Genomic DNA, 24,746 nt, shown 5'->3' with positions numbered 1-24,746 from the left:
TGTCCACACCCTGGCTGCTCTGTCTACATGAAGAACTCATCTTTTATCTCTACAGGGGTCCCAAAATACAGAGAAATTGTTGTTATATTTTAAAATTCTCTCTATTAGACTCATTCAATTTTAGAACCAGTGCCCAATAGAATTAGCAATGTCGTTAAATTCTGCCTGTGCTCTGGGTGTCGTAGAGTGGATTTCTTACTGTTCATAGGCACCAAGATCATAATAAGGTTTGACTGCCTTAACTCCTACCAAAGAAGAAAAAGCTTAAAAGCAGTTCCTCCCTGAAAAAGAAAGGGGCCCCAGGGATGAGCAGCTTTGGCTACTTTCTGCAGAGTAATATGCTACTGCAGACATTCATTAGGTAGTACCCTGAGGTGGCCACCAGCAGGTCTGTATTTCAGGGAGAGGGGAAGAGTGAGGCTGGAAATAAGGTCATTTATTCATTTGCCACTTGTACATATTCTCCTGCCTGCTCCCACTGATCAGTTTCTAGCTTCGTCTCTTACTGCTGGATTCATCACTTAAGCCAAAGATTGGGAAATAATAAACCCACTGTTGGGAAATAGTAGTGGGAACTTATAGCCTTAGAACGTGTCAAAGTTGGGGAGGGTCTCAGGTTGAACACACGGTGCTGTATGAAGGTGGACACTGAGGCCCAATGTGTTAACATGACTACAGGGTCAGGATGCTAATTTTTTAATATACTAATTAGGAGGTGTTCTATGATAAGGTGCTCCCGACATCACTTTGTTTCTCTTGGTTGTAAAGTCCTCTAGCCTGCCAGCTGCTCAAGCTCCTCGGGGAATTTCGGATTGAAGTCTGTGATTTCATTCAGCTTCCTTGGACATGTCCACATAGGAATTATCCTTGGGCACATAGCTCCACATAGTCATGTGCAAAGAAATTGCTGAGGAATGTTTTTCTATATATAAATATAAAAAAGCTGCAGGACTGTGGCTGCAGCATCTCTTAGCTGCTTCGTATCAGGCAGACTGTCGATCATGGGGCCAGTGGAGAGAAGTGTGGGGCAGTAGAGAACAGGAAATAATTCTCTTAGTTTCATGATTTATTTGCCAATTCAACTTAGGCCTCTGCAGACATGAGTCAGATAACAATAAAGTCCAAGACAACAGGGACCAGAGGTCCATGCTGTGTGCTTAGAATGGAGCACAGAGCTGGGCACACCACTGGTATTCAATAACTGAAAGTTGGATTCATTACCCCACTTAGTGGCCTTGACACTATAAGAAAGAGGTACTGGCCCTGAGAATGTGTCATTTGTAGACACCTGGTTAATTTTTCACCTACTTACTTCTTCTGCAGAATGTTTACTGCCAACTTTATGCAAAGTACTGCTTGATGACACTGGGTTACTGACGTGGCCCTTGTATTGTCAGTGATAGAGCTGGAAATCTCTCAACAGATCACATTACTTTGGGGTTAGTAATCTCATTACACAAAAGTCCTCTAAAAGCCTTGGTGTGCCAATCGATACTGAGCAAACCAAAACAGGAATTCAGGGTAGGCTGTGGGCACTCAGAGGGAAATGACACCCTCATCACAGGAGAGTTATTGCAGGAAGAGAAAAAAAATTAAAGCAGAAGTCAAAGCTGCCATTTCATTTGTGCAAAATAAATTTTAATTGCTCTGAAAATGAAAGGTAATTCTAACGATTGTCCTTCTTTCATCTTATTTTGCTTTTGTTTTTCGGGAGTAACTTAAACTGCACATAAACTGAAGTTATACTAACTTTACACACAGTTTTTGTTTGTTTTTTTAGGAGGGCATGAAAGCAAATGAGTATGGAGATTAACTCCCTGTGAGTCCTGAGTCACACTGGACACTGCTCCAGGTCAACTCTCAGAACTATGTCTTGATTCAGTCCTGGCTCCTCGCGGAGGTAACCTGGTCTGGAGGTCAGGGAGCATCTCCCCAGAAATATGCTATTTAAACTAATATTTGAAGGACGAAAAAGTAGAGCAGGAAAAGAGATGAGGAGAATGGAGAATGAGAAGTCCAGTTGAAGGAACAGAATACTCTTTGGACCAAACTGAGTAGAATCAAAGAACAATGGATTAATTGAAGAAACCCCACAGTTAGGTAGAGTAGACCTAAGTGAAAACCAGCCTCTCTCAGTATCTTTCTCCACATGAGGAAAATTCCTTACAAGAGAATGGATATTTGGATGATGAATTTTCACCTCTCCTCCTCACACTAAAATCTCTTTTTGGCTCTTAAATTATTCAACCTTCTATAGTTGGTGATGTATCCTTCTCTAGACCTCCTTTGTGCCTGCCAGACCTCCCACTCACTGTGTTTCTATTGGCCATGCCAACTCCCAATCAGAAATACTTTCTCATGTTAGTTCCTCTCTTTTCTTTTTTTTCCCTCTTCCTGTCTAGTTCCTCCACAAATTCCCATCAATGTCTAACTCTTCCACAGGGCCTCTTAACAGTTTCATCCCATGATTTTCCATTGCCTCATTATTTAACATTTAATTTATCATCCAAACTAGGACATTTGACAATAAATGAGGTGCGATTAATAACTATTTCAAGGAAACAGCTGTAAGCTAGGACTATCTCTTGGCAAATATAAACCTATCATCACCCTTTTCATAGAGTACAGTTGTCCCTAGGTATTCATGGGGGATTGGTTCCAGGACCCCATGCCAATACCAAAATCAGAGGATACTCAAATCTCTTATATAAAATGGTGTAGTTTTTACGTATAACCTATGCACATCGTCCAGTATACTTTCAATCATCTCTAGATTACTTATAATACCTAATATAATATAAATGCTATATAAATAGTTGTTAATGCTTACACTTAACAGTTAATGCTCTCTCAATCTTTGCAAGCTCTAACAACTAGTGCTAGAGAGAGACTGAGGATCTGCGAAATGTTGGAGGCTATATCAGGACATGCCTACACATCACTTCATTGCTATGGATTCTACGTCATAGTGCTTGGCAAGCAGCAAGTTCAAGTTTTCCTTTTTGAAACTTTCTTTTTTTCCTGAACATTTTCAATTCATGGTTGGTTGAATCCATGGATGCTAAACCCGTGTATACGGAAGGCTTACTGTGTATTTCCTGTGGATGTATACGTAGCAACTTAATAATATAATGTCTTGATTACTTATTTAAACATTTCATATAGGTCTGACTGTGACCTTAACCTAAAATGTCAGTTCCCAGAGAACAGATACTCTTTTGTTATCTCAATCACTGCTTGATACTCTGCTAGGTATATAGTAGGTACAGAGTGAATACATACTGTGTGAATTTTAAACAAATCAAATGATTTATGATTGAAGACCACAAAGTAGGATATCTGGGGAAATTTATTGGAAAAAAGGTACTGACACCTTGGTCCTACTTCCAGATATTCTGATTTAATTGGTCATGGATACAGCTTGGGCATCAGGCCTTTTAAAAGCTGCCAGGTGATTTTGATGTCCAGCCAACATTGCAGACAAGCTCCATGGAAGTCATCTGTCAACCACTGTGGTGATGAAAACACATACTCTACGAGTGAGGAAATCTGGAAGGAACAACCCTACAGAATCACACAATATTAGACCTAGAAACTGTATAAGGATTACAGCGACATCATTAGGTAGTCAAACTTTGTAGCCAGACAGATGCAGATTTAAATAGGACAGGACTTGCTCGACAGAATGTCAAGGAATCAGTAACCCAATTTAGCCCCCCTAGAAAAACACTAAAAGCAGCAATTTGTTCCACATTCCTGCCAACCATTTCAATTTAAAATATACTAGCCTGTGGTCAGACATAAATCCAAAACTGCTCTGAAAACATGATCATCACATTCTTATACCTCTTGTAAAGTACTCTATTGTCCTCTGTAGAAGTATGACGTTCCTCCAGTTGTCAAAACAGAACAGTATAGAAAAATGACTATTTTCATTCAGTGTTAATTACAGGGACTATAACGCAACATTATTGATCACTTTCAATTTTCCTAGATTCACACTTAGTTCCTTCCACATTCCAATTATTAATGGGTGACTGAAGCTGTTCCTTTTCATTTTGAGTCATGCATATTGGTCATCATCAAAAATGAAATGGAACACATAAAGATTGATATTCTAGGCATTTGTGAGTTGAAATGGACTGGTATTGCCATTTTGAATCAGATAATCCTATTATCTACCATGTTAGGAATGACAAGTTGAAGAGGAATGGCATCCCATTCACCGTCAAAAAGAACATTTCAAGATGTATCCTGAAGTACAACACTGTCAGTGATAGGATACTATCCACAAGCCTACAAGATAGAGCAGTTAATATGAATATTATTCAAATTTACGCACTAACCGCTAATGCCAAAGATAAGGAAATTGAAGATTTTTACCATCTTCTGCAGTCTGAAATTGATCAAACATGCAATTAAGATGCATTGATAACTACTGGTGAATGGAATGCAAAAGATGGAAATGAAGACGGCTCAGTAGTTGGAAAATACGGTCTTGATGATAGAAACGACTCCAGAGATAGCATGATAGCATTTTGCAAGACCAATGACTTCTTCATTGCAAATATCTTTTTACAACAACATAAATGGTGACTATACACATGGACCTCACCGAATAGAATACACAGGAATCAAATCTACTGTGTCTGTGGAAAGATGACGGAGAAGCTCAGTATCATCAGCAGAACAAGGCCAGGGGCTGACTGTGGAACAAGCACCAATTGCTCCTATGCAAGTTCAAGTTGAAGCTGAAGAAAATTAAAACAAGTCAGCAAGAGCCAAAATATGACCTTAAGTACATCCCACCTGAATTTGGAGATTATCTCAAGAAGAGACTTGACACATTAAACACTAATGACCAAAGACGAGAGGAGTTGTGGAACGACATCAAGGACATCATACATAAAGAAGCAAAAGGTCATTAAACCATAGGGAGGGCAATTACAGGAAATCAATAAATATTGTAATAATCACACTCTGGTGATTGATGATTAATAGCATAGTTAGTGGTTACAGATGGTTTCACAGGATGTGTACTTCATGGTCACAAGATGCTTACATACATTTTCTTTGCCTATTTTGCAAAAAAAAAAAAAAAAAACCTTGCTTACAATAGCACTTTTCCTGTATACTTTTATTTTCAGGGGTACAGATAATCACTCAGTTAAGACCCTTTGGGGAATATGGTTTTACATCCTGGTTTTGACCACCGAGGAAAAACATGTTTTCTCAAAAAAATACAGCTGTTAGTCTAGAATCCATATTAAAATTAGATGGCATGGTCAGCATGTTATGCCTCCATCTGATCGACTGCACTGTAAGTTGTCTCTTCCTGAGACAAATTATAACATCTGTCTCCCTATATTGCCACTTTTGATCTCCATCCATATCTGTCTACCATAGAGAATGTGAGACTTGCAAGGGCAAAAAACATGTTTAATGTCTCTCTATATCTCCCAGAACAAGCAGAGAGATCGCCTATAGTAAGTTCTGAAAAGATTGAAGAAGTGTAAGGGTAAGTATAGATTAGGCAATTTTAATGAATAATGCAAAACACAAACTTAGATCACATCTATAAGATAAATATGTCTGCTTATTGAATATGGGAACCCTGATGGCACAGTGGTTAATAGCTTGGTTGCTAACCGAAAGGTTGGCAGTTCAAATCCACCAGCTGCTTCTTGGAAACACTATGGGGCAGTTCTACTCTGTCCTAAAGGGCCAAAATGAATCAGAATTGACTCAGTGCCAACGGGTTTGGTTTTGGTTTTTGGCACTGAATGTGAGGAGGACAAAAAGGTCCAAACCAGATATTGAAAATTAGTGGGACTTCCATTTTGCCACAAACTACTTTTTTCCGTTTACTTGGGAAGAATGCAAAAATTTGAAACAAATGGCTTCCTCAACATACAAAAGGCAGTTTATTTACTCCTCTGCCAGAAAAAAGAAAACAAATTTGGTTAGTGCAGGGGCTGAAGGCCCCCTGCTGCTCCCACAGAGGCAGCTAATCTGTGTTTCCATTGAGAGCAGAATGGAATGAGAACGTGACTTGGAATCCCAAAATGGCCTCTACCCTCTACTAGCTCCAGGACACTGGGAAGCACTCAAATGCCTCTGAACTTCTATTTTCTCATCTTTAAAATGGTTATAACAACGGCTGCTTTCATTTGTCTAAACTGCAAGTGAAGTGACCAGAGAAGCTCAAGGCACGCGGCAAATATATTTTGCTTTTCGCCTGCTCTTCTTCTAAGGCAGGAGAGAGCAATGCCAATCCACGAGAAAAAAACAAAAACAACAGATCGGTCCTGTCACGCCCTGTAATTATGTTGCTTAACGGAAATTTCACTGAAGTACCTAAGGTCGGAATTAAATAATGCCAAGTGAATACCAAGTGAGGGCATTTTTTTTAAAGCCAGAATTTTCCTTAAAAAAAAAAAATCAATTTAATGTTGCATAAACAAAAATATATCAATCAGGACCAGGAATATAGCGCACGACCCTGAAAGTGTTTTCTTATATTTTGCATCATAGGCCCCGGTTGCTTCACTCAAGTTCCTATCCTGCTTGGGGTGCAATATTATTTTTAATTTACAATCTTATAATCTACTTTGTTTTCCCCACTGTGACAGCCCTTACTCCACAGGCCTAGGGACCAATATGAAAATTCTGTTAACTACTATGTACGTTCGATTTAGCTATACATTCAAGGGCCAGGGAAATAATCACTAGATGTATCTGTGGACCCAGTGGATCCACTATGATCTGGACCTGGGCAAGAGCACCATTTATTACCTGGCCCACATACACCTTACTCTAACAAGGCTACAATAGTGACATTTCTGGTCCCTGGGTTTCAATGTTAAGTTAAATCCTGTGTCTAACATTCCTCCAAATGTCTTGATATTCCCCTTTACAAAGTGAACAATTATCCACATAAATGGTCTTAGATCTCTTTAGGAACAAGGAATGCCATTACCATATATATATCTTATGAGGTTATATGGTCCTTCCTCCTGGGGATATAGCCTCTTCACCAGTAAATATATAACGAAAACTGGTTCAGTTCCATCAACAGAGCAAAGGATTGTGATTTTATTTTTGGGGTGAATTCCCTCTGTTTGATTTCTTTTCATTATACAGATTGAGCAATACTCTTGTTGCCTGTTCATCCTTCTTGTCTACAGAAATGCTATATGTTTTATTGACTTTCTCTGTAACTGTGGATTATTAGACCTCCCTGGATGTCGTCCTGACTTACCACTCCTTATGATAACTGTGCCCACCTTGCTGATATTTTAGAACTGCAACCTGCCTCCTGTTATTTTGGGATAAGGTCACTATGAGTCAGAATCGATGGTGGTTATCATCCCATTGCTATCAGGCAGCTCAGTTCCATAAAACCATCTTCTACCATTAGACCAATAATCGGAGCCTTCAGAGGACTGCCAGTATTGGCTTCTCAGTGATGCTGAAGCCGTCTCACCAGAACATCCTTTATCTCTTTTCAACAGAAGCCTCTGACCCTCTCACAGAACAAATCCAGGTGGTGTATTTTATGTTCTTTCACAGTACATATTCTAGCATTCCCATCCCTTTAAGCATTTAATTCTTTATTCCACCATCTATCCCAACAGTCCTTGCATTTCAACCTCAATTACTATGGGCTATTACATTCTCAAAGCTTTCAAGAGCCAGCCTAGAAGCACGTTAGTGCTGCCTTCCAGAGTTCTTGCTACGGTGTTATATTCTGATCTTGGGATCAAGCCCAACCCAAACCCACTGCTGTTGAGTAGATTCTAACTCGTAGAGACCTCATAGGGTTTCCAAGGCTGCAAATCTCTACAGAAGCAGACTGCCACATCTTTCTCCTGCAGGGCTGCTAGTGGTTTAGAACCGCCAACCTTTTGGTTAGCAATCCATCCCTTTAACCACTGTGCCCCCAGGGCTCCTGGGATAGTGCTCACAAATCAATATGCTCCTCTCCACCAATGCAGTGTCCTCAGGATCTAGCTCCCCCTCCACCCCCTCCCCCCCCACACAGTAAAGCTGGTGTGGTTCTGCAGCCATGCAGCTTCTGTGGGGTAGAGTCTTTTTCTTGCTTCAGCAGGCCCAGATTTTTCCTGACCATTTTATTTTGCGTTTTAACCCTACATTTTGGTTTTGTGGCCTGTGTGGGTAGTGAAGATAGTCCCTTAAAAGGATTTTATTGTCTTGCAAGGCAAAGGCCCAGTGTTTTCAGGCCATGGGGAGCACTAGCCCTTAACAAGGAGAAGTGTTCCACTTCTGTAGGCTCAATGGTTTAGAGACTTGTGGAGATTCAAGATGACCCCACCCCACGTCTCAGGGTCTCACTCTTTTGCGGTCAGTGCCACCACTCCAGATTCACCAATGGTATCCTGAACTCAGGGTAAAAAAAATACTTTGTTTCTTTTTAGTGTCTACTTATACGCATTTTTTCATGTTTCAGATGCTCTCTGTAAATACCCGCCAAACTTTAACAATCTAGAATATACAGATGTGTATTATGATTTTTGAATCATTAATAGCCAGAGGCAACTGTGAGGATAATTGAAAGCTAAAGAAGCCTGACCCAATTTTGGATCCTCACCAGATGTTCAAAGAAAGCCAACTGTTTTCTGAGTAGGTCACACCTGTTTAATTAGCAATAATCAGAGCCTTTAGATGATCACAGAGAAATTAAATAGCTAAAGATAAATGACCTAAGAGGGTTTAACAATTTAATCCTAACCAAAGAGCAAACAGAATGCAATCTAAACACATGATCGCAAGCAGAACTGTAGGTTAATGACCTTGTATTTTACAATTTAATGGGCCACACACAGTACCAGGCTGGGAGTAATGGATTATGGGAAATAAATACATATACTGGCATTTTATGAATAAATTACTGTAACACTAATTGCAATTAAATTGCCTTGTTTTAATATGATCTAGTAATTATACCACAAATGGCTTGCTGCCTGGTTCTTGCCTGAACAGGCACTAAATAAAAGTATTTGGCTCAGCTAAAATATTTGTGAATATATCTTCAAACTTCTTATTTCACTGGAGTGGGAGTTGATGGGAATATTAATTATATGCAAAAGCGTTACTTTATTTTTGTTTCCCTTTTAGGATATGCATCTGCATATGAAAAACACCATGATAACAAGTTGAGTAAATGTAGGCCCTCCTGTGTGCAAGAAACACCATCAATTCTGACTTGGTTTTCTCCCTAAGATGGGGATTATTTCCAAGTTATTTAATTTTACCTTTCATCTATTGCTTAGTACTAAAAAAAAAATTTTTTTTTTTTTTTTTTTTAGTTTTAGTACTAGGTAGGTGCAAATGTAGTCAGGAATGACATAGCAGTTGTCGCCTTGGTTCCGGCTATACGTAAACTCCCCCTGGTTTCGTCCAGGTCAGTTGTCTTCCTGTGCTCTCAGAGAGCTGAGTGTAGCTGTGTCACAGCACTGTTTTCACTGCATCCCAATCATGTGTTCGTGGGTTTGTTCATGTTAGTTCCTCTGACCCAGATCATGATTCTTTTGTATGTCCACATCTTGGGTTATATGAGGTGCTCGATAAGCCTTGATCCACTGAAGGAAGGCAGGATAAAAAGAAAGGGGAAGTAAGGATGGAAGAGAATCTAACCTATAGCTCACACAAGTCATTGCTTGCCTATCTGTATTGTTCTTCACTTAAAAAATACTTAGTGTCTTCTCTGTGCAGAGATCTATAAGAATTAAAAGGAGAGAGAAAGAGATGAAGAAGGAGCACAAGAAGGAAGAGGAAAAGGGGAAAGAAAGAAACATGAGAATGCCTCTGCCCTCAATCAACTTAGAATTCCTTTGATGAAGCAAGGTCTATACCCATTAAAAAGAAAAACAAACAAACAACAATAACAAATGAACAGCAAAGTTACTCAACACTGTAGTGATAATAATATTAACTTGTTTCTCTTTTCTATAACCCTAGGAATAGGTACTACTGTCATTTCCATTTTAGAGATTATGAAACAGAGGTCTGAAAAGTTTAAGAAACTTCTCCAAGGCCTCACAGTGTGTAAGTGATACACCCTGTGTCTTAGGCTGGGTTCTCTAGAGAAGCAAAACCAGTAAAGCATATAAATATATATACAGAGAGATTTATAACAAGAAAACAGCTCATACAATTGTAGAGGCTGGAACGTCCCAAGTCCATGGATCAGGATAGAAGCTTCTTTCAATTCATGTATCTGCAGGGGCTAGCGAGCCTGAGATCAGCAGGTCAGAGAGCAGGACTCCCACTCTCAGGCTGTGAAGCTCAACGAATCCCAAAGTTTGCAGATAAGCTGGTAGCTCAAGTCGCAGGAGCTGGAGGTCAGATGAACAGGAGATAGCTGCAGGATTCAGAGTGAGCGAAAAAGCCAGAACCTCTGCTTATATTCAGATGCTGGTCACACCTCCAAGGAAACTCTCTTTCAACTGATTGGCTACTCACAGCAGAATCAATCATGGGAGTGATCACATATAAACACCGAGAATCATGGTCCAGCCTAGTTGACATACGATCTTAACCATCACACCCTGTTTTCTAACTTGCCTTAGCTAGTTCCAGAGGCTGTACACTAACTGCTACATAATATAATTATCAAAAATATAAATGTTATGAGTTCAAAGAAGGAAAGGTCATCGATAATTAAGAACTATAATGATCAGAGAGTTTCATAGTCATGTTAAGAACTGTGAAGAGTCTAAGATTTTACCCTGCTTGCAAGGTAGCAAGTTAGGCAACCAGAGTGTCAAGGGTGCTTGTTGAAGGTACGAAAGCCCTCGGTCAGAGACAATGGACAGTATATTACTCACAGTGGTAACAGTTACCAGAGTATTAGGGTTGTCACTAGTTTCCCAATTCCTGATATTCACATGTTGCACTACAGAGGAAAACCCCTAAGTTTTAGGAACATTAATCTTTCATGATGCACAGCAAGCAAACCTTTCATTTTGCACTGGAAAGAGATAGTATCTTTACCTCCCAAGGCTGTACGTAAATTTGCAGTTTGCTCCAGGGAGAGCCACTTATCTCTATCTTCCAAAGCTGTTCACTACACAAGCATCTTTGAAAAGGCAGTCAGTGACTCTGCTCATAAGACATGCAGAAATACAAGATATCCTTGGAGAATTGCTCCTGATAAACCAGGTATAGAATTAGCTGGCTCTTCAAAGATGGAGAAGATATATATAGCCAAAGAGAAGTAGATGATGGGGGCAGAGTGAGGAAAATCAGCACGAAGGCTGTAGTGCACATGATTTGCCATGAGTAAAAATCTCCTATCTACCAGAATTAGTGATAATGCAAGACAGGTCAGTTGTGAAGGCCTTCAACTTCCATGTTAACCAATCTTCAGAAACTCTTCAGTCCAAGCTCCTGAGAGTGTCAGCTTTGCTCACTTACCCCTACTCTTTCTCCTATAAGCTAAACTCCATAGGTTCATATTTCCCTCATTCAGAAGGTATCATTTACAGAGAAACAAGAATTCAAATTATACCCACTGGCCTTGAAAATCTTGGTCAGGACCACTGCTGTGTCTGTGGTTATTAGTAAATGGTACTGTCTCTAGACTCTTAAGTGGCTTTGTGAGGAGATGGTTGTTGTTAGTTACCACCAAGTCGGCTCTGACTCGTGGTGACTCCATGTATAACAGAACAAAACACTGCCCAGTCCTGTGCCATTTTCATTATCTTTGATATGTTTGAACCCATTGTTGTGATTATTGTGTCAATCCATCTCATTGAGGGTTTCCCTTGTTTTCAGTGACTCTCTACTTTGCCAACAATGATGTTCTTTACTAGCAATTGGTCTTCCCTGATAATGTGTCCAAAGTAAGCAAGATGGTGTTTCACTATTCTTGCTTCTAAAGAGCATTCTGGTTGCATTTCTTCTAAGACTGATTTGTTTGTTCTTCTAGCAGTCTGTTGTTCTTGTTGTTAGGTGCCATCGAGTTGGTTCTCATCGAACTCATACTGACTCTATGCACAACAGGATGAAACACCACCTGGTCCTAAGCCATCCTCACAGTCCCTGTTATACTTGAGCCCATTGTTGCAGCCGCTGTGGCAATCCATCTTGTTGAGGGTCTTCTTTTTTGCTGAGTCTTTACCAAGCATGATGTCCTTCCCCAGGGACTGGTCCCTCTGGGTAACACTTCAACAAATGAAGGTCCTGAAAGCTTGACTCCATCCACACCATTAAGGCTGACTCTACTCTGAGGAGGTAGCTCTTCCCCAGTCATCTTTTGAGTGCTTCCCAAGCTGAGGGGCTTATCTTCTGACAATATATCAGGCAATGTTCTGCTGCTATTCATAAGGTTTTCACTGGCTAATTCTTCTCAGAAGTAACAGACTATGGTATAATCTATATTGTTTGCCAATACCACAATTCGAATGCATTAATTCTTCTTTTTTCATGGTATCCCCACATAAATTAGAAAAAGGAGCCTCATTGGGTGGAGGCAGCCCAAAATGAACAGATTACCTAGTACGACACCCCAAGAACGTAACCTCTACTCACCTCACTGAGGAGAATTTGTATTGTGCATAAACTATAAAACTGTACAGAGAATTTCTGATCTCAAATAAAAACTTAAAAAAAGTATTCTTCAACTATGCAAAGATTTATTTGTATAATTTTATAAAATTACAAAGATTATTCGTAAGTTGGTTGAGTCAGCCAGGAAGCTCTGAGGGTTTCCTACTTTGACATAAATAAATGAAGGCACTTCTGGTTCAAAGCAAGATTTAACAGAAAGAGAGATCACCTTCCAACTTGCAGAACAAAGGTATGCATCCATGCTAGGATGAAGAAAAAAAGGAGAGGGGAAGGGCTTGCAAAGAGTCTGGGCTCAGAGTGGAATAGATGCTAAAGAGAGTTTATGATCCTATCACAATAAAGGTGGAAGTTCACACTCTAGCTGGGGGAAAATAAGAATATCTACTTCTCCAACAAGAGTGAATGAGTTGGGGGTAGAGAGATCAAAGGAAACGTGTAGTTTTCTTTTGGGGGGCTACTTTTCCATGATGACTGAACTTGGAAGAGAAAAGAGAAAGGGCTAATAAAAGGTGTTAAAGACTTTGAGAGGCCCAATAAACAGCAACCTTGTGCCTGACGTGTGTGCTGAATGAATTGAGAAATAAAGTAGAAGAGTAAGGCAGATAAGAGCTCAAAATGTTACCTTCCTATAACAGGCTCAATTAGCAAACATTGTTTAATTATCGGAACCTAAAGATTCTGATCAGTGATCTCAGAAATAGAAGAATTAGGCAGACACAATCTAGTCACACTGAACCAAGACAACTTTCTTGGGGAGTCCCTGGGTGGTGGAGATGGATAAGAACTAGACTACTAACCAAAAGGTTGGTTGTTTAAACTCACTCAGAGGTGATGAAAACGCTATGGAGCAATTCTACTCTACACGCATGGGATCACCAGGAGATGGAACCAATACCACGGAAACTAACAGCAGCAACCTTCTTGGAGAATAGCAGTGAATACTTCCTCCCCGCAAGCAGTTTCTTCCCAAGGATTAGAAAGTGGAGTTAAGTCAAGCATACCCAATTTATTCTTTGTAAATTTACCAAAAGACATATTATTCCATAAACCCTGGGTGGAGTGAGTAAAGGAATAGAGAAAAAAGTTAGGAATTATACCAATTAATCTCCCATCACAGGAGAGGAAATATCAGCAATTCTCAAACATCATTATGCAAGTGCATCACTTGTGAAGCTTTTTTAAAGTACAGATTCCCAGTCCAGATGTACAGAGTTTTTTCCCTCAATAAATTCTGTGGTGTGGCTCATGCATTTGCTTTTTTAACACTCACCTCCACTATCATATGTGTCATGGTGGCGCAGCAGGTAAAGCAACCAACTGCTAACTGAAAGGTTGGCAGTTTGAAACTACCAGTGGCTCTGTGGGAGAAAGAAGTGGCTATCTGCTTCTTTAAAGATTTACAGCCTTGGAAACCCTACAGGGTCCCTATGTATCAGAATCGACTGGACAGCAGTGGGTTTTTTGGGGGGGAGGGGGTCATCCAATCCTGAGGTGTCTGTTGTATTGACCTTTGAACCACATTTTAGCAACCCTGTTGTTGTATGCAGTCAAGAGATTTCAGCTCATAGTGACCCCCTCTTTTCTTGTTCAGCAACACACATTAAGTCAGCAAAGAGTGGGAGGACGTGGGTTCCAACAAGGAGCCACAGGCCTTGGTATCTGCTCATTGTCTTTTCTGAAGAAGTTTCATGATGAGTGTTTTCTTGGTTTGCTGGTGTTCAAGATGTCAATAACTGGCTGTTTTAAGCAATTATGACATTGTGCTTTGGATGAACCAGGAAGAGAAATGCTTGGGTATTACTCTCATTTTGTCAGCACGAAATCCCTTTTCAGAGGGAATTAGCTTGTCCCCAGATAGAAGTTGGAATCAATAACCATTCCGAGCACCACTGTTTTGGTTAACAAGGTATTTTATTAAATTAGGGTGGTAGATGATGGAGATGTTCTTGGATCTTATCAATTATGAAAAAACTGTTATTTGAACAAAATAAGATGGGTCCCCCCTTGACAGAGATCATGCAGGCAGCATCTCTGCAGGGGCAGGTTTTCTGAGTTAGCTGATGATTAGATTTGACTTTGCTGATCCAGGAGCCAATCTAATGCAATCACAATCTCCTGTGTTCAGCCTGACTCATTGAGGGGGGCAGCTCCCTATAGGGCAGGCCTCGACTTTAAGGAAGCCCCTGAGGAAATCTCAGCTTACTTTGGTGAGAGAAACTAAACAGGAAAAGGCTCATTCAGAGCTAAGTGAAAGGTAGGAGCTACCTTGGTGTCCTGAACAAAAATCTTTAATCATGGCAATTAACATTATTACTTATTACAGCTACTAAGAACAATGACGATACTGTATTAGCCATGGTTTTAAAGGTTCATACTAAGTTCCAAAGACTGCACTAAGTGATATATTTAATCCTCACAACAATCTTGTGAGAGGATATTATTACCATGACTTTTGTTTGGCTAAGGAAATTAGGCTCATAAAGTAGTAACCTTGAAAGGTAACATGGCTAGCAACTGGTGGTGCCAGGATTTAAGTCCAGGTTTGTCTTATTCTTATCATTACATGAAAATCTACTAGTTCCCTAGCCTTACTACCCCGCATTAATGAGTTATAGTTGAACTTGACTGAAGGGGCACCCTATCCTCTGCACAACAAAATCAACAGCTGGTTATTGGTAAGGTTTGGGGAGCATTCCCACATGTCTTCTATGACCCTAGGGTCCCTTTGAATTACTAGGGCAGGTAAGACTTTGTTGAAATGGTGATGTGTATGGGCATGTGAGAACGGTGAGAAAAGGGGGAGGGGGGTAACTCACTTAACCATCAACAGAGTTAAACTGTTTCTTTGACCTATTTCCTGACATCAGATAGTGCCTGATGAATCTGAAATAAGATAAAACAGCAGAGAGCCAGGGAAAGTACAGCATTAAATGAAGTGTAAATGTAAGAAGGGCAAGGTTTATTAGTTCTTCATTTTCCCATTGTCAAGATCTGTCTCGCTTAATTAGAAAAAGAAATCCCTTCTCACGTATTTTAATTGCTCTTAAATTCCAGGCATAGTATTTATATAATATATACATTTGTATCTAATGAAAACAACAATAGCAATAACAGCAGCAGTAACTACAGTAATAGCCCTGTAGCTGTTGAGCATTTTGGCATATGTCATCCTTGTTTGCTCTTAGGAAAAACGTGCAACATAAGAAGGGTGGGCATTTCCATTGCCATTCTGAGGACAAGGACCTCAAGGCTATGAAGGGAAAGGCCTCACCTAATGTCACTCAGCTCAAAATTAGCATAGCCAGGTCGGGATTGGGTCTTTAGCTACAAATGCTCTCTTATGTTCTAGCTCAAAAAATGGGAACGATAGAGAAGGCACTTCTGAAGGCAAGAGGCTAAAGACATTTATGAAGTTTGATTCCTTTCTACCTGAACATTTTTCCTGCTTATACTCAACCTTGGGATTTAGAATAAAAAAGATGTGGCAGTTACAAAACATAGCTGCAAAATCTTTGATATTCCTCCCAGTAAGAGCTGAGGTCTATGCCCTGAAATGTGGATATATTTAGAACTATTTCAACTAGTGGAGTATGACAGAAGTGACCTTATGTGGCTTCCATGTTCAGGTCACATAAGGTGATACAGAGTCTTCCTTGTTCACAAGATACATACCCTTAGAGCCCTGAGCCACCACCTAAGAAGTCTGACTACCCTGAAGCAGCCATGCAGGAAAGGCCACATATAGTCTCTCCTGTCTGCAGTTCCAGCTAAGCTCAGTCTTCAGCCATCTTCACCAAGGTAGCAGGCATGTGAGTGAAGCTAATATGGACCTTCTAGATTAGCCTGTATGCTAGCTGTCAATCAGAAGTGACTTCCATCACTCTGTTAAGGCCTGCCTAAATCTTTGATCCATGAACGTATGAGCTACAAGTTTGTCATTTTATGCTCCTTAGTACTGGAGTAGCAGCAATAGATAACTGGAACAATGTGTGTGAGTATGCGCATGCGTGCATGTGTGTGTAGAAGGATATAGATAATCATAATGGCCTCATCCCAGACACAGGAGTTGACTAAAAAGGGCTAGGGACAGATCATCATTTATTTCATTTTTAGAATGTGGTCCAGAACTATCCTTGGTTTCCTTTTCTCATCCATCTCTGCCACCTTAAAACAGTGACCTGAGTGGTTTTCGGATCACTTAGTTGAGAAGTAAGGGGGGTTGTGCAGGGATGAAAAAGGAAGTATGACTTTTTTTTTTTTTTTTTTCCAATGACCCAGTAGTGATAAAAAAAAAAAATTTTTTTTGATGTCTTCTTTCAATTAAGATGATTTCAAAGAACAGACATTTTTAAGATTGAAAGTGGCAGATATCAGGATTTTCACTACATAGTACCCTCTTTAGAGGGGTGAGGGAATTTAGAGATACCAGCATGGCCAAATAGTAATAGCAATCATTATTGTTGGCAATGCCAAATTCTCATTATCAACGCTAGCATCAGCAGCAGCAGCAGCAGCAGCAAACGTCTTAGGCAAATTGATCATCAGAAGAAATCAATGAGCCATGTAATCATACTTCCTGCTTATAAAAGCGCTAATTGCTTCAGAATAAATCCTAGACTTTGATGATTGGCCAATCATTGCCAGTTAATATAAAGCTCAGAGAAACAACTTTAAATCTCTTTATCCAAGAAAAACCAATTTAGAGCTGAGCAGAAAACATACACCCCACAGTGGCAGCTTTTCTTTGATGGTGATCAAAACTAGGTGCCATCAGACAATTATCTGAGAAATTGATTTGTGCTTCCAAATAGGCTAGGCCCACAAGAATTTTATATCTTGGTAGGGAGACAACTCCTAAACGTATATAATGACTGGAGAAACATGCTGGTGGTTTTTTATATACAGTACAGGAAATTTAATCACTCACCAGGTATAATCATCTGGTCCTTTGGCGTGGACCACTGTAGTGTGGTACATAAAAGTATAGGTTTCAGAGTCTGGATTTAAATCTCCTCTTGGCCAGCTGGTTTACGGGTGTAATGGTTAAGATCGTGTTTCAACTTGGCTGGGCCGTGATTCTCAGTGTTTTGGCAGTCATGTGATGTTGTGGTTACTTCCCTGTTGAGATTTGATATGTGATCACCCCTATGATGGGATCTCCTGTGAGTAGCCAATTGGAAGGGTAGTTTAAGAGTTGCTATAGAGCCGCTGTGAGTTGGAATTGACTCAACAGCACTGGGTTTGGTTCTTTGGTTTTGGTTTCCTTGGGCAGATTTTGTGGCAGGGTTTGGGGGCTTCTGCTTGTTCTGGATCCTGCAGTTGGCCCCTGTTCCTCTAACCTCCAGTTCTTGGACTTTAGCTAGCAGCTTACCTGTGGTCTTGCCTGCTGATCTTGGGTTTGCCAGCCCCTGCAGCTACGTGAATCAGGTGAAGCCTCTATCCTGACCAACAGAGTTGGTACCTTACAGCCTCTATAACTTCATGAGCCATTTCCTTGATATAGATTTCTCTGTACGGATACTCTGGTGGTGTGCTGGTTAAGAGTTTGGTTGCTAACCAAAAGGTCAACAGTTCGAATCCACCAAGTGCTTCCCAGAAACCCTGTGGGGCAGTTCTACTCTGTCCTGTAGGGTCGCTATGAGTCAGAATTAACTCAATGGCAATGGGTTTGGTTTTTGGGTTTAAAATAGGGATAATGACATTAGCTACATATATGTGCTCTTTTTGAGTATTAAATGAATTAATGCAGGGAAAGAACATCATACCTGACTTAAGAAAATGCTCAATACGTGTTAGATAATGATAAAATGGCAAGACTGGCTATATGGAGCTCAAGGATACATATGGAGAAGCCACATCTTAAGGGTCAACCAGAACAATGAAGGCAATTCAAAATTTGATTGCCAATCCACAAAGGTTACTCGAAAGGGGGTGAAACTGTAGAAATCTGCAACTTAGGGGACCAGATGATAAGGGAGGTTTTAAGCAGAGGGTAGAAATTAGAATCTAGAGTTATTTCAAATCCGACATGGGGGTAACTGAAGCTACTTTATATAGAACCCTGGTCACTGGCCTCAGTAAGGCTAGAATTTTTTTTAAAGGGGTGGCAGTAGGATGAGCAGCAAAAATACAGAGTACCAGATTTTTGTTTTCCCATAAATCTAACAGCCACTGTATTATTTTCATCTTTACCCTTTCTGTTGCCATTGAGTCAATTCTGAATCCTAGTAAATAGAACTACCCCATGTGGCTTCCAAGGAGTGGCTGGTGGATTTGAACTGCTGACCTTTTGGTTAGCAGCTGATTGCTTAACCACTTCACCACCAAGGCTCCCATCTTTACCCTAAGACTCATTTACTCTGATCTTGTCAAACTTTATCCACGGAAAAGGACTTTCCAAGCTGTTGGGCCCTTTCCATGGCTTATGTCTACTAATGACTGCTCCTAAGTGTAGTATCAGCCAGAAAGTCTGAAAGTGCATTAAATATATGTTAATATATTGTCAACCTATGCTTATTAATGTGGGCGCCCCACTCTTGGCATCTTAGATCATCTTATACCACATGCCCCACTCCTATCCCCCAACACAAGCCTCTGCAGAACACAGTGTCAGCTAAATGTAACATGAGAAGACACCTGAGGAAGGTGTCCAATTTGGGAAGATGGTAAGTCAATGAGACCCACTAGATTGAGAATATGAATCAGGGTACATAGAGGTAAATTCCAGGTGGTGGATATGAGAGGTGCTGTAAAGTTAAGATCATCATCAGCCCATATGCACACAGAATCATGAAAGATTAGAGTCCCAGGGAAGCAGATGAGATAAAACAGAATGGAGCCAATGAGGAGAGAGACCCAGAGAAGCCACAAGAAAAGGTTCTAATGAGAAGGGATCAGGTCTTGATCTTCCTGAGGCCTGGCATTAAGCTTTTTTTGCATTCCAGTGAGACCTCTACCCACCTCCAATTTGAGCTTGTTTGTCTTTCTTGCCACAAAATTAGTTCTGACTAGAAGAAAAACCCTGTGTTTATCTTGAAAACAGTTGGAGGAGCCTAATAAACTTTTTTTTTTTTCTTAAAGGGTCAATGCACACTGGTTGATACTGTGAGAATGATTCAAGGAAATCATAAGCAAAACAATAAACAACTGGCTGGGACAATCATGGCGAAGCTACCTTGTCTTCACTTCATCTAAGTGGGTGCCTTTAAGAAGGCATTTCTGAGGTACAGTAAAGGCCCTATCCACCACCACCACCAGTTGGCTGTAAGTCAATTCTGATTCATGGCGACCCCAAGTCTGTCAGAGTAGAACTGTGCTCCATAGGGTTTTCAATGGCTGGTTTTTTGAAAGTAGATTTCCAGGTCTTTCTTCCTAGGTGCCTTTGGGAAGACTTGAACTCCCAAACTTTTAGCTAGCAGAGGAACACATTAACCAATTATACTACCAAGGGACTCCAGAGGTACCATAACCCATGAGAAATAAGCACAGGGCTCTTCAGTGGAATATACTAGGTAAGATCATTAAGGTTGTGTGGGTCAACTTGTCTGGACCATGATTCTCAGCAGTTTAGCAGTTACGATGTAGTTTGGCAGCTAGCTGTTTGATGATGTGATCTTCTCCAAGATGAGATTTGATATAATGTGATCACCTCCATAATAGGATCTGCTGTGAGTAGCCAATCAGTTGAAAGTCAATTGCCTTGGGGGTGTGGCCTCCATCCAATACAGGTGAACTTTCTGGCAAGGCTCATGGGCTTTTGCTTGCTCTGGATCCTGCAGCTGGCTCCTGTTTGTGCTCCAGTTCCTGAGATTTGAGCTAGTGGCTTACTTGCCATCTTGCCTGCTGACCTCAGGATCCATCCGTCTTCACAGCCTATGAGTCAGATCCCTGCTGTCTAACCTGTGATCTTCAGTTTGTCAGCCCCAGCGGCTATGTGAATTAGGAGAAGCCTCCAGCCTGACTCATAGACTTGGGACTTTCCAGCCTCTACAAGTGCATGAGCCATTTCCTCGATATAAATCTGTCTCTATAAATATTTATACACTTTATTGGTTTTGCTTCTCTAGAGAACCCAGCATAAGACATTTGGTACCAAGAGTGGTTCTAGAGAAACAAAATTGTAAGGGTGAGTTTTCTAAATTGGTTCTCAAGTCTGGTTAGTCTTCAAGATAACCCTGCTTCCAGTAGTAAAGAGGGCACTGTGAATCCATGGCATGAGGTGGCAATAGAAATATTCAAAATATCACCACCAATAGATCAGGTATTGGGGAAAGGTGAGGCTCTGGATGATTCCATGTTTGATACCTTTCTACAATTTTGTCACAATGAGAAGTATAAGAAAGCTGGTTGGTTGCTCCTACTTTCATGACACAAAATGGTGAAAAAGATGAGCTCAGGGCTTCAGAATCAAAGCTCAAGCACTGCATAAATGACCTCAAAGTTTCTGCCTGTGCCTTTAAAGAAAGCCTTATTTTTTGTAGTAATGGAGCTAATATTGCCAAAAACCAAATCCAGAGTTAAATTACAATACCAACTGAATTCCCAATCTCGAATGGTGTCTGAAGTTAAAGTGAGGGTGTTGACTGGGAAGAAATGGGATCTTAAAACTTGGGATGGGGACATACAGGCAGATAATCAGGAAGATGGGGACATTGAGCCCCTGAATTCCTTTAAATTACTCTTGCCAACAGAACCAGCCCTCTCACTTCCATCTGAAGAAATTACTCTATCTTTTTGTCTGCTAAGCCACTACCCCCAGGAAAACTATTAGTCCCTCCACCCCTATCTGATGAGATTAACCCAGCTGTGTTGAAAGACCCTGTCTTAATTATCTACTACTGCTATAAGAGAAATACCACAAGTGGGTGACTTACACAAACAGAATTTTATTCTCTCACAGTCTAGGAGGCTAGAAGTCCAAATTCAGGATACCAGCTCCAGGGGAAGGCTGCAACAGAACTTGGAAACAAGGGCAACACAGCACTAGAGCTGACCCGCAGAGCAAGAGAGCTGAGTGCATTCCGGCCAAAGTTTATTGTTGGACTGGAGTGCTTCCAGGCACTTATTTGTGGAGCTAAAGGGCTTTGGAACACTTGCCCCAGCAGGACAGACATGGGTGGTAAGGCCCAAGGGGCTGAGAGGCCAAAGAACTAGGAAGCAAAAGCTGAAGAGGCCAGGAACACAGGAAGCAGAGCTGCCTCAGTCTCAAAGCATGAAGTCTTGACTCAGAAGAACTAGGAGAATGGGGCTGCCCAAAGCTGAGGAAGCAGAGTTGCCATTCCAGTGAGCCTGGAAGGTAGAGTGGAAGCCCAGGGTCGAGTGGTCTCAATCCAGAATTTGCAAAGTGTGGCCAATACCTAAAGTCTGGAGGGCAGGGCCATTGTGAAAATGGTCTCAGAGAACAGAGGATTATTTTCAAGACTTGAGAGCTAATGTAATGTGTTCTGCTGACTTGTGTGGTGCCCATTATCCCTTCTTTCCCTACAATTCCTCCCATTTGTAATGGAAATGTCTAGCTTCTGCCTGTTCTACCATTGTATTTTAGAAACAGATAACTTGTATTCTAGATTTCACAGATGAAGAGGAATTTTTGGATTTTGGACTTGGATTTCAATTAAGACTTTTGGTATGATATGACATGATGAGTATGTTTTACATGTGGCAAGGACATGAGTTTTTGGGAACCTCACACCACCAAGAAACAACAGCCAGGAGAATAATGCGTCCTTTGGACCCAGGGTCCCTGTGCTAAAAAGCTCCTTCACTGGGGAAGATTGAAGCAGAAAGAGGTGCACTATACTCAAAAAGAACTGCTTGACTTTTCTAATATTTACAAACAGAAACCTGGGGAATATGTGTGGGATTGGCTATTAAGATGTGGGATAATGGTGTAAGGAACATAGATGTTTCAACTTGAAAGGTTAGGGGAGGATCTAATAATTTGGTTTGGTCACTAAAACATGGATTACGTGGTGGCCTACACTAAATCAAGTTGAAGTACCAGACCTGCCTTGGTATACTGTAGAAGAAGGTACCCTAAGGCTTAGGGAAACTGGCATGTTAGAGTGGATTTATCAGGTTAGACCCACAGACCCACACATGGAGTGTCCAGAGGACATACCTTTCACAATGGTGAGGAACAAATTTGTGAAGGGAGCCCCAGCATCATCGAGGACTGCTGTGATTGCTATTTTATGTAAGTCAGATTTGACAATGGAAACCGCCCTAACTGAATTGAGACACCTAACTACAACGAGGCTGATTGCATCCCATGGTAGAAGGGGCCAAGTAGCAGAACTCAATCAACAAAGATAAGGTGGACATAGTTACAGTAATGGACAGCAGAGTCAAAGCAGTAATCAGAATAATCTGACTCATATAGACTCAAGGTGCTAGCATAGTGTCCTGTGAATCTACTATTTATTTGGTCTATACAAGCAGAAGAATTATCGGTCAAATGAACAGCAGTCTAACTCCAATTGCCAGAATAGAGAGTCACAGCCCCTTAATCAATCCCTAGACTTGAATGAGTTTACAGACCCACAAACCCTTGAATGAAGGGGAGCCTGGGTCAGCTGGAGGAAGGACTCCACTACAATGCCAAAAACTTATACTGTTAATCTTTCTCCTAGCTTTCCCAAAAGGGATCTAGGCCTTTTCCTAGAGTGACAGTTCACTGGGGAAAATAATCAGACTTTTTGGGGATTACTGGATCCTGATTCTGAACTGACACTAATTCCAGGAGGCCCAAAATGTCACTGTGGCCCACCAGTCAGAATGGGTGCATATGGAGGTCAGGTTATTAATGGAGTCTTAGCTCATGTCTGCCTTACAGTAGGACCAGTGGGTCTCAGAAACCAGCCTATAGTGATTTACTCAGTTGTAGAATGCATAATTGGAATAGATATACTCAACAGAACCCCCACAACAGATCCCTGGCAAATGGAGTAAGGGCTATTATGGTAGGAAAAGCCAAGTGGAAGCCATTAGAACTGCCCCAACTTAGGAAAATAGTAAACCAAAAGTAATACCACATTCCTGGAGGGATTTCAGAGACTAATGCCACCATCAAGGACTTGAAAGATGCAGGGGTGGTGATTCCAACCACATCCCCATTCAACTTGTCTATTCAGCCTGGCAAAAAAACAGATGGATCTTGGAGAATGACAGTGGGCTCTTGAAAACTTAACCAGGTGGTGACTCGAATTGCAGCTGTTGTTCCAGATGTAGTTTTATTGCTTGAGCAAATTAATACATCTTCTGGTACCTGGTATGCAGCTGTTGATCTGGCTAATGCTTTTTCTCCATACTGATTTCAAAGGACCACCACCAGAAGCAGTTTGCCTTCAGCTGGCAGGGCCAATGATATACATCCAGTGTCCTACCTCAGAGCTATATCAACTCTCCAGCCCTTTGTCATAGTGTAGTATGCAGGGACTTTGATCACCTTTTCCTTCCACAAGATGTCACACTAGTCCATTGGTGGATGACGTTATACTGACTGGACCAAGTAAGGAAGAAGTGTCAATGACTCTGGACTTATTTGTAAAACATTTGCGTGCTAGAAGGGGGGAAATTAATCTGACAAAAATTCAAGCGCTTTCCACCTCAGTGAAATTGTAGGGTTCCAATAGTATGGGGGATGACGAGATGGTCCTTTTAAAGTGAAGGATAAGTTATTGTATCTGGCCCCTCCTACAACAGGGTTTGAAATCTAACATTTCCACTGACTAGTTAGTTGTTACAATTCTCTAAGCTTCAGTACCCATACTTCTACAGTGGGTAAAGGAGTTAACATCTTGCATGGATTTTGTACACACTGAGTATGATACGGTCTACACAGCTTCTAGTTCTGTGCCTGGCAGGTGGTAGCTTATTTGCTGTTTGCTCATATAGCGATTTTTTAATATATTAGAAAAAGGAGACTCTAGCTTCAAGTACAGAGTCCCTGGGTGGCACAAACAGGTAAGTGCTCAACTACTGACTGAAAGGTTGGTAGTTCAAACTCACCCAGATGTACCCCTGAAGAAAGGCCTATAGATCTACTTTGAAAAAGTTAGCCCTGAAAACTCTATGGAACACAATTCTGCTCTGACACTGTGGGGTTGCCATGAGTCAGAATTGACTCGACAGCAACTGTTTTGGTTTTTAGC

Source organism: Loxodonta africana, chromosome 16 (assembly GCF_030014295.1).
Source record: "Loxodonta africana isolate mLoxAfr1 chromosome 16, mLoxAfr1.hap2, whole genome shotgun sequence".
Lineage (NCBI taxonomy): Eukaryota > Metazoa > Chordata > Mammalia > Proboscidea > Elephantidae > Loxodonta > Loxodonta africana.
Note: the sequence above shows the minus strand (reverse complement) of the source record.